The following is a 7,516-nucleotide window of genomic DNA, read 5'->3' as shown; positions in this document are numbered from 1 at the left end:
TTTTTGCTCTTGTTGCCCAGGCTGGAGTGCAATGGCAGAATCTTGGCTCACTGCAACCTCTGCCTCCCGGGTTCAAGCAATTCCCCTGCCTCAGCCTCTCGAGTAACTGGAATTACAGGCATGCGCCCCCATGCCCGGCTAATTTTTGTGTTTTTAGTAGAGACGAGGTTTCTCCGTGTTGGTCAGGCTAGTCTGGAACTCTCGACCTCAGGTGATCCACCCATCTCAGCCTCCCAAACTGCTGACATTACAGGCATGAGCCACTGCACCTGGCCTCCTTTACTTTCTTAATGAACTTGCTTTTACTTTACTCTGTGGACTCACCCTGGATTCTTTCTTGCACAAGATCCAAGAACCCTCTCTTGGGATCTGGATCAGGACCCCAGTCCAGTAACGGGAGGATCACTTGAGGCAGGAGTTCGAGACCAGCCTAAGAAATATATTGAGAGCCCCCCCATCTCAAATTAAAAACAAAAACAAACCAGTAGTATCATAAGTACCCTTTAAAAATTAAACGTGATTTCAGTATCATCAAATACCTTTCCTCCTTTCAAATTCGGCAGGCTGTCTCAAAATTTGTGTGTTTTAGAGTTTGTTTAATTCAGGCTCCAAAAAAGATCTACAGATTAACGTTTTTTTGTTTTTTGTTTTTTTTTTTTTTTTTTGAGACGGAGTTTCGCTCTTGTTACCCAGGCTGGAGTGCAATGGCGCGATCTCGGCTCACCGCAACCTCCGCCTCCTGGGTTCAGGCAATTCTCCTGCCTCAACCTCCTGAGTAGCTGGGATTACAGGCACGCGCCACCATGCCCAGCTAATTTTCCGTAGTTTTAGTAGAGACGGGGTTTCACCGTGTTGACCAGGATGGTCTCAATCTCTTGACCTCGTGATCCACCCGCCTCGGCCTCCCAAAGTGCTGGAATTACAGGCGTGAGCCACCGCGCCCGGCCTAATGTATTCCTTTTCTTAATGCTAATAAGCAATGCCAGAGGTAAATGTAATCAAGTATATATGCACCCATGTTCTCACATTTCAGATGAGAAAAATAACATTCAAGGAGATTATAAATTACTTGCTCAGGGTTGATGAGCTAGAATCAGGGGAAGATAATAGTAATCTATTGATGAAATATAGGCTTGGGACTCCTCTGCAGATAACTGGTAGTGTAAGTCCCGGGGGTGGGTCTGAGCGCACACAGGGAGTATGTGCATTGCAAAGAGACAACCAGAACTCCGCATTCTGCAGTCCTCTGATGGTCCTCATTTATTTATGTGTTCTTGTCTCAGAAAATATTAAACATTTAAAACACACTATATTAAAACTCTGTTATAGTTTGGAGGATTGAAAACATTCAGTTTCCTTTTTTTTTTTTTTTTTGAGCGTCTCACTCTGTCGCCCAGGCTGGAGTGCAGTGGCGTGAACTCGGCTCACTGCAACCTCTGCCTCCCTGGATTCTTGTGCCTCAGCCTCCTGAGTAGCTGGGAGTATGGGCGTACACCACCATGGCCGGCGAATTTTTTGTATTTTTAGTAGAGAGACGGGGTTTTGCCATGTTGCCCAGGCTGGTCTTAAACTCCCGAGCTCAGGCGATCCACCCACCTCAGCCTGCCGAAGTGCTAGGATTACAGGCGTCAGCCACCGAGCCTGGGCGCTCAGTTTCATTTTTAAGACAGAACTCTCACTCATTTTGGCATTAAAACCCCTTTGGTTGGAAAACGGCTGTATTTGATTATTCCCTTTATCCATAGGATGAAGGCAAAACCAAATGGAATCAGCTAATAGGTGGGAGGGAGAGAATTGAGAAAGGATTACTTACCCTCAGAGATGTAAATTAACCCAAATAATCTATTCTTCCGCTTTGACTACGTGCTCTGGGCTGATTACCTTTAGGAATTATAATGAGTGTTTATCTCTTGCCTCCCACTAGAGCCACGGTGGCCTTTGCCCCTGCCACTCCACTGAAATGCTCCCAGAATTTATCAGTCCTTTACAGTTGTTCTGATCCACTAGAAGCCGGGTCCTGCTGCCAGGCCCCTGACAGCTGCCCCTCAGTCTCTTTGGCTCATGGGCAGATGACTCCTTCTCTGCCGGCCCCTTCCGACTCATGGCTTCCTGAGGATCTGTCCAGGGCCAGTGTTGTCAATCTGTCTTCTGCCTTCACAGGACACACATGAAGCCAAACACAGTCCCCAAAATAGCATCCCAGGGGACAACACTGGATTCTGAGGGGTGGGGGATGAGGGAGGACAGCCAGCGTCACCCAACCAGGCGAGGGTTCCCAGGTGTCCCCGAGAGGGGTGTGTCAGAGCCCGGGGACACAGTGTGGGGCAGGACACCAGGACTTGATTGTGGATTGGTAGGGAGCAAAAGAATGAGGGAAACATAGATTTTTTCTAATTTTCTGCTTCAAATACTAGGTGAACAGAGGTTCCACTGATTGAGGTGGAGAAGACTGGAAGAGGGGCTATTTCCTGGCTTCAGAGTTGAGGAGAAATCAAGATTCCTGTTTTGTTTTGTTTTTGAGACAGAGTCTCACTCCTGTCCAGGCTGGTGTGCGTCATCTCTGCTCACTGCAACCTCAGCCTTCTGGGTTCAAGCAATTCTCCCTGCCTCAGCCTCCCGAATAGCTGGGATTACAGGTGCCCACCACCATGCCCAGCTAATTCTTTGTATTTTTCATAGAGATGGAGTTTCACCATGTTGGCCAGGCTTGTCTCAAACTCCTGACCTCAAGTGATCTGCCTGTGTAGGCTGCCCAAATTACTGGGATTACAGGTGTGAGCCAGAGCCCCCAGCCATAAATTGATATGTTTACTATATATATTGAACACATGCAATGTTTTTACCTACAAAACCTTTTTATTTCTCAGTTAAATCTTTTAAGAATATTATTACGAACACTTTTAAACTTCTATAAAGTAGAGAGTATAAATAATGAATCTCCATGCAGACATTACCCGGTGTTATTGTCTATATTTCAATTTAAAAATCACTTTAGTTTGTTTTAGAGCTGGGGTCTTGCTCTGTCACCCAGGCTGGAGTGCAGTGGTATGATCACAGTTTGCTGCAGCCTCTAACTCCTGGGCTCAAGTGATCCTCCCACCTCGGTTTCCCAAAGCACTGGGATAAAAGGCCTGAACCACCGTGCCCTGCTAAAAATCACTTAAGAATTACTTTTTTTAAATCCTATATATGCCTGTAGTCCCAACTACTCCGAAGGCTGAGGTGGGAGGATCACTTGAGTCTAGGAGGTCAACGGTTCAGTGAACTGTCATCATTCCACTGCACTCTAGCCTGAGTGAGGAGCAAGAATCTGTCCCACTCCCGCAAAATAGAATTACTTTTTTTTTTTTTTTTGAGACAGAGTCTCACTCCGTCACCAGGTGCCAGGCTGGAGTGCAGTGGCGAGACCTCGGCTCACTGCAACCTCCACCTCCTGGGTTCAAGCAATTCTCCTGCCTCAGCATCCCGATTAGCTGGGACTACAGGCGTGCGCACCACCATGCCCAGCTAATTTTTTTTGTATTTTTAGTAGAGACGGGGTTTCACCATGTTGGCCAGGATGGTCTCGATCTCTTGACCTCATGATCAGCCCACCTCAGCCTCCCAAGTGCTGGGATTACAGGCGTGAGCCACCGCGCCCGGCCTAGAATTATTTTTTATTTATAGTAGACAAAAATTACTTCTGGCAGGGCTCGGTGGCTCACACCTGTAATCCTAGCACTTTGGGAGGCTGAGACAGGTGGTTCACTTGAGATCAGGAGATCGAGACCAACCTGGACAACATGGTGAAACCCTATCTCTATTAAAAATACAAAAATTAGCCAGGTGTGGTGATGCATACCTGTAATCCCAGGTATGTTGAAGGCTGAGGCAGGAGAATGGCTTGAACCTGGGAGGCATGGGTTGCAGTGAGCCAAGATCCCGCCACTGCACTCCAGCGTGGGCAACAGAGCCAGACTCCGTCTGATAAAAGAAAAAAAAATGACTTCCATTATTTTGCAAACATTTCTTTATAAAATCAGAGTGCATCTGTGGGCCAGGCAATGTTTTATACGGGCACTCTCACTGTTTTTCGAGACAAGGTCTCAACTCTGTCGCTTAGCTGGAGTGCAGTGGAATGATCTCAGCTCACTGCAGTTTCAACCTCCCGGCCTCAAGCGATTTTTCCACCTCAGGTCCTGAAAGTAGCTGGGACTACAGGCACCTGCCCCACCACCCATGGCTAATTTTTGTATTTTTTGTAGAGAAGGTGTTTCACCATGTTGCCCAGGTTGATCTCGAACTCCTGAACTCAAGTGATCCACCCGCCTCTGCCTCCCAGAGTGCTGGGATTACAGGCACGAGCCACCGAGCCCAGCCGACACCCTCACTGTTAATCTTCTGTAAGGAATACCTTTCAGCAGGTAGCCCAATTGCAGGCTCTGGGTTGAAATCTCTAGTGTTTCTCAACTTCTCTGTTCCTTTTTACTCATCTAAATAAGGCGGGCTCTGGTTATTTGCATGAGCAAATGCAAACCTGTCCTATTCACTTATTACAAAAAAGACTCTAAAGTTCTTGGATCAAGGCCAAGGACACTTAACTGCTTACAGGCCAGAAGCCTCCCCCACCTTCTCTTGCCCCTACCCCTCCCACTTCCAGGTAGAAGCCCGTCTTAGCTGGGTGGAGTCTTCATTGCTGCACGTTCCAGGTGTGTTTAGTTAGTCTAGTGTGTGGCCGCTTGCATGGATAAAGGACCGCCACAGAGTTCCCCCTGCTCCAGGTAAGCCGGGAGGTGAGACTCTGTGGGTGCCAGAGACTGGAGTGAAACCTGTGGCCTCTTGAGCATCTGCTCTGTGCCTGGAGGCAGCTTGCCCCTCACAAGGGAACCCGAACTCATCATCAGGTTATTTTATGTTTTTATTTTTATTTATTTATTTTTTTGAGACGCAATCTCACTCTGTGATTCAGGCAGGAGTGTGGTGGGGCGATCTCAGCTCACTGCAACCTCTGGTTATTTTGTTTTTATTTTTAGTTATTTATTTTTTTGAGACTCAGTCTTGCTCTGTGACCCAGGCTGGAGTGCAGTGGAGTGATCTTGGCTCACTGCAACCTCTACCTCCCAGGTTCAAGTGATTCCCCTGCCCCAGCCTCCTGAGTAGCTGAGATTACAGGCACTTGCCACCAGCCAGGCTAATTTTTGTATTTTTAGTATTTTTGTACTTTTAGTTTCACAACGTTAGACAGGCTGGTCTCAAACTCCTGACTTCAAATGCTCTGCCTGCCTCAGCCTCCCAAAGTGCTGGGATTGCAGGTGTGAACTACCACACCTGCAGCATAAGGTTATTAAAAAACCCCTGCCATTTATTTGTTTTTATTTATTTATTTATTTATTTATTTATTTATTTTGAGACAGAGTTTCACTCTCGTTACCCAGGCTGGAGTGCAATGGCGCGATCTCGGCTCACCGCAACCTCCGCCTCCTGGGTTCAGGCAATTCTCCTGCCTCAGCCTCCTGAGTAGCTGGGATTACAGGCACGCGTCACCATGCCCAGCTAATTTTTTGTATTTTTAGTAGAGACGGGGTTTCACCGTGTTGACCAGGATGGTCTCGATCTCTTGACCTTGTGATCCACCCGCCTCGGCCTCCCACAGTGCTGGGATTACAGGCTTGAGCCACCGCGCCCGGCTTTTATTTATTTTTTTAAACAGAGTTTCACCATGTTGATCAGGCTGGTCTTGAACTCCCGACCTCAGGTGATCCACCCATTTTGGCCTCCAAAGTGCTTGGATTACAGGCATGAGTCACCACGCCCAGCCACCATTTATTTATTATGGTTCCTGATTTATTTACTAGTTTTGTCCTAAGTCACCGAAATACTTGCTAAAAGTATGTAAGCCCACAGACCACTCTGTCCTAAGGAGTCAGAAAAAGGTGACTGATACCTGTCTGGGAACATTCCCAGAAATGCTGGTCTGATGGCGACTGTGGAATTATCTTCCAGGATGCAGAAGTGAGGAATGGTTTGTGTATAGAGTTGGGTGGATAGGGAGGGATTAGAGCCCAGATACAAGGCCCTGAGGTCACTCTGTTGCCCCGAGCTGGTTTTGAACTCCTTGGGCTCAAGCGATCCTCCCAGCTCTGCCTCCCAAAGCACTAGCATTACAAGCGTGAGCCACTGTGCCCGGTAAGGTAATTCACTTCACAAAGGAGTGGTGTCTGATAATGAACCTTGAAATTGGAAGATGAGGCCAGAGAGGAAGCTTGAGATCTGAAGAAAGAGGAGGAGCTAAGGAAGGAAACTAGTGGCAGGACCAGAGCTTTGCAGGACTGTAGATAGCTGTCTGGAGATGGCTCAGGGAAAGAGAAATATACTTGCAGCCTGCTCCAGAAATTTATGTTTGATCAAGAAGTGTGCTGAGCGTGATGGCTCATGCCTGTAATCCCAGCACTTTGGGAGGCTGATGCAGGTGGATCACTTGCACAGGAGTTCAAGACAAGCCTGGGCAACACAATGAGACCCCGTCTCTCTCTCTCTTTCTCCATACTAAGTTTTATTGTACGCTGCTGCTGGTGTATGCAAAACAATTACCCTTGTGAAACAAATTCATGAAAATTCAGAAAGGTAGATGTTAAGGACTGACAAAAGTAGAAGTTTGTATATTATGACACGTGTTTCAGGGATAAGCTTTTGTACAGGCTTGAAATGTAACTTTCTTGAATGTTCACTGTATCATAAGAAGTGGTTTGGGAAACTTTTGAAAGATTCATTTTCGTCTAGGCCATAACACCCTGGACGTGCCTGATGTTGTCTGATCTCGGAAACTAAGCAGGGTCGGGCCTGGTTAGTAATTGGATGGGAGACCTTTTGGAAACACCGGGTGCTACAGGCTTAAAAACAAAAAAAGATTCATTTTACTATAAAAAGGAACAGACTCGCCGGGCGCGGTGGCTCACGCCTGTAATCCCAGCACTTTGGGAGGCCGAGGCGGGTGGATCACGAGGTCAAGAGATCGAGATCATCCTGGCCAACATGGTGAAACCCCGTCTCTACTAAAAATACAAAAATTAGCGGGCTTTTGGCACGCGCCTATAATCCCAGCTACTCGGGAGGCTGAGGTGGAAGAATCGCTTGATGCCAGGAGGCGGAGGTTGCAGTGAGCCGAGATTGCGCCACTGCACTCCAGCCTGGCGACAGAGCAAGATTCTGTCTCAAAAAAAGAAAAAAAAAAAAAAAAAAGGAACAGACTTTCTGGGGTCTGAAGGGATTTGTACTTGAAGATACCCGAGTCAGCGGGAGGTCATGTTGAGCATTCTGCAGACAGAATTGTTTCAAGTCTGCAGCTGCCTGGGAAACTTTTATGCGGTTGAGCCCGGCCTCCAGCCAGAGCTGTTGAACCACTTTCTTCATAGTGGCGACGCTGGAGGAGCCAGACATGGTGCACGAGGGCTGGGCCGATTCGTGGGTTGGTGAGTCGTGGGCCGTGGGTCGGCTGGGCGAGACAACTGAGCAGCGGCGCCGTGGGAGCCGGGCTCCG

General features: G+C 47.7%; 1 pseudogene; it reads right to left on the bottom strand.

Moving 5' to 3' along the window:
• Positions 1 to 7,221: 7,221 nt before the first annotated feature.
• On the bottom strand, positions 7,222 to 7,516 carry LOC116542986 (annotated as a pseudogene).

Source organism: Sapajus apella, unplaced genomic scaffold, assembly GCF_009761245.1.
Source record: "Sapajus apella isolate SASKATOON/1434 unplaced genomic scaffold, GSC_monkey_1.0 scaffold177, whole genome shotgun sequence".
In the NCBI taxonomy this organism is placed as follows: domain Eukaryota; kingdom Metazoa; phylum Chordata; class Mammalia; order Primates; family Cebidae; genus Sapajus; species Sapajus apella.
This window is presented reverse-complemented; position numbering and strand designations above follow the sequence as displayed.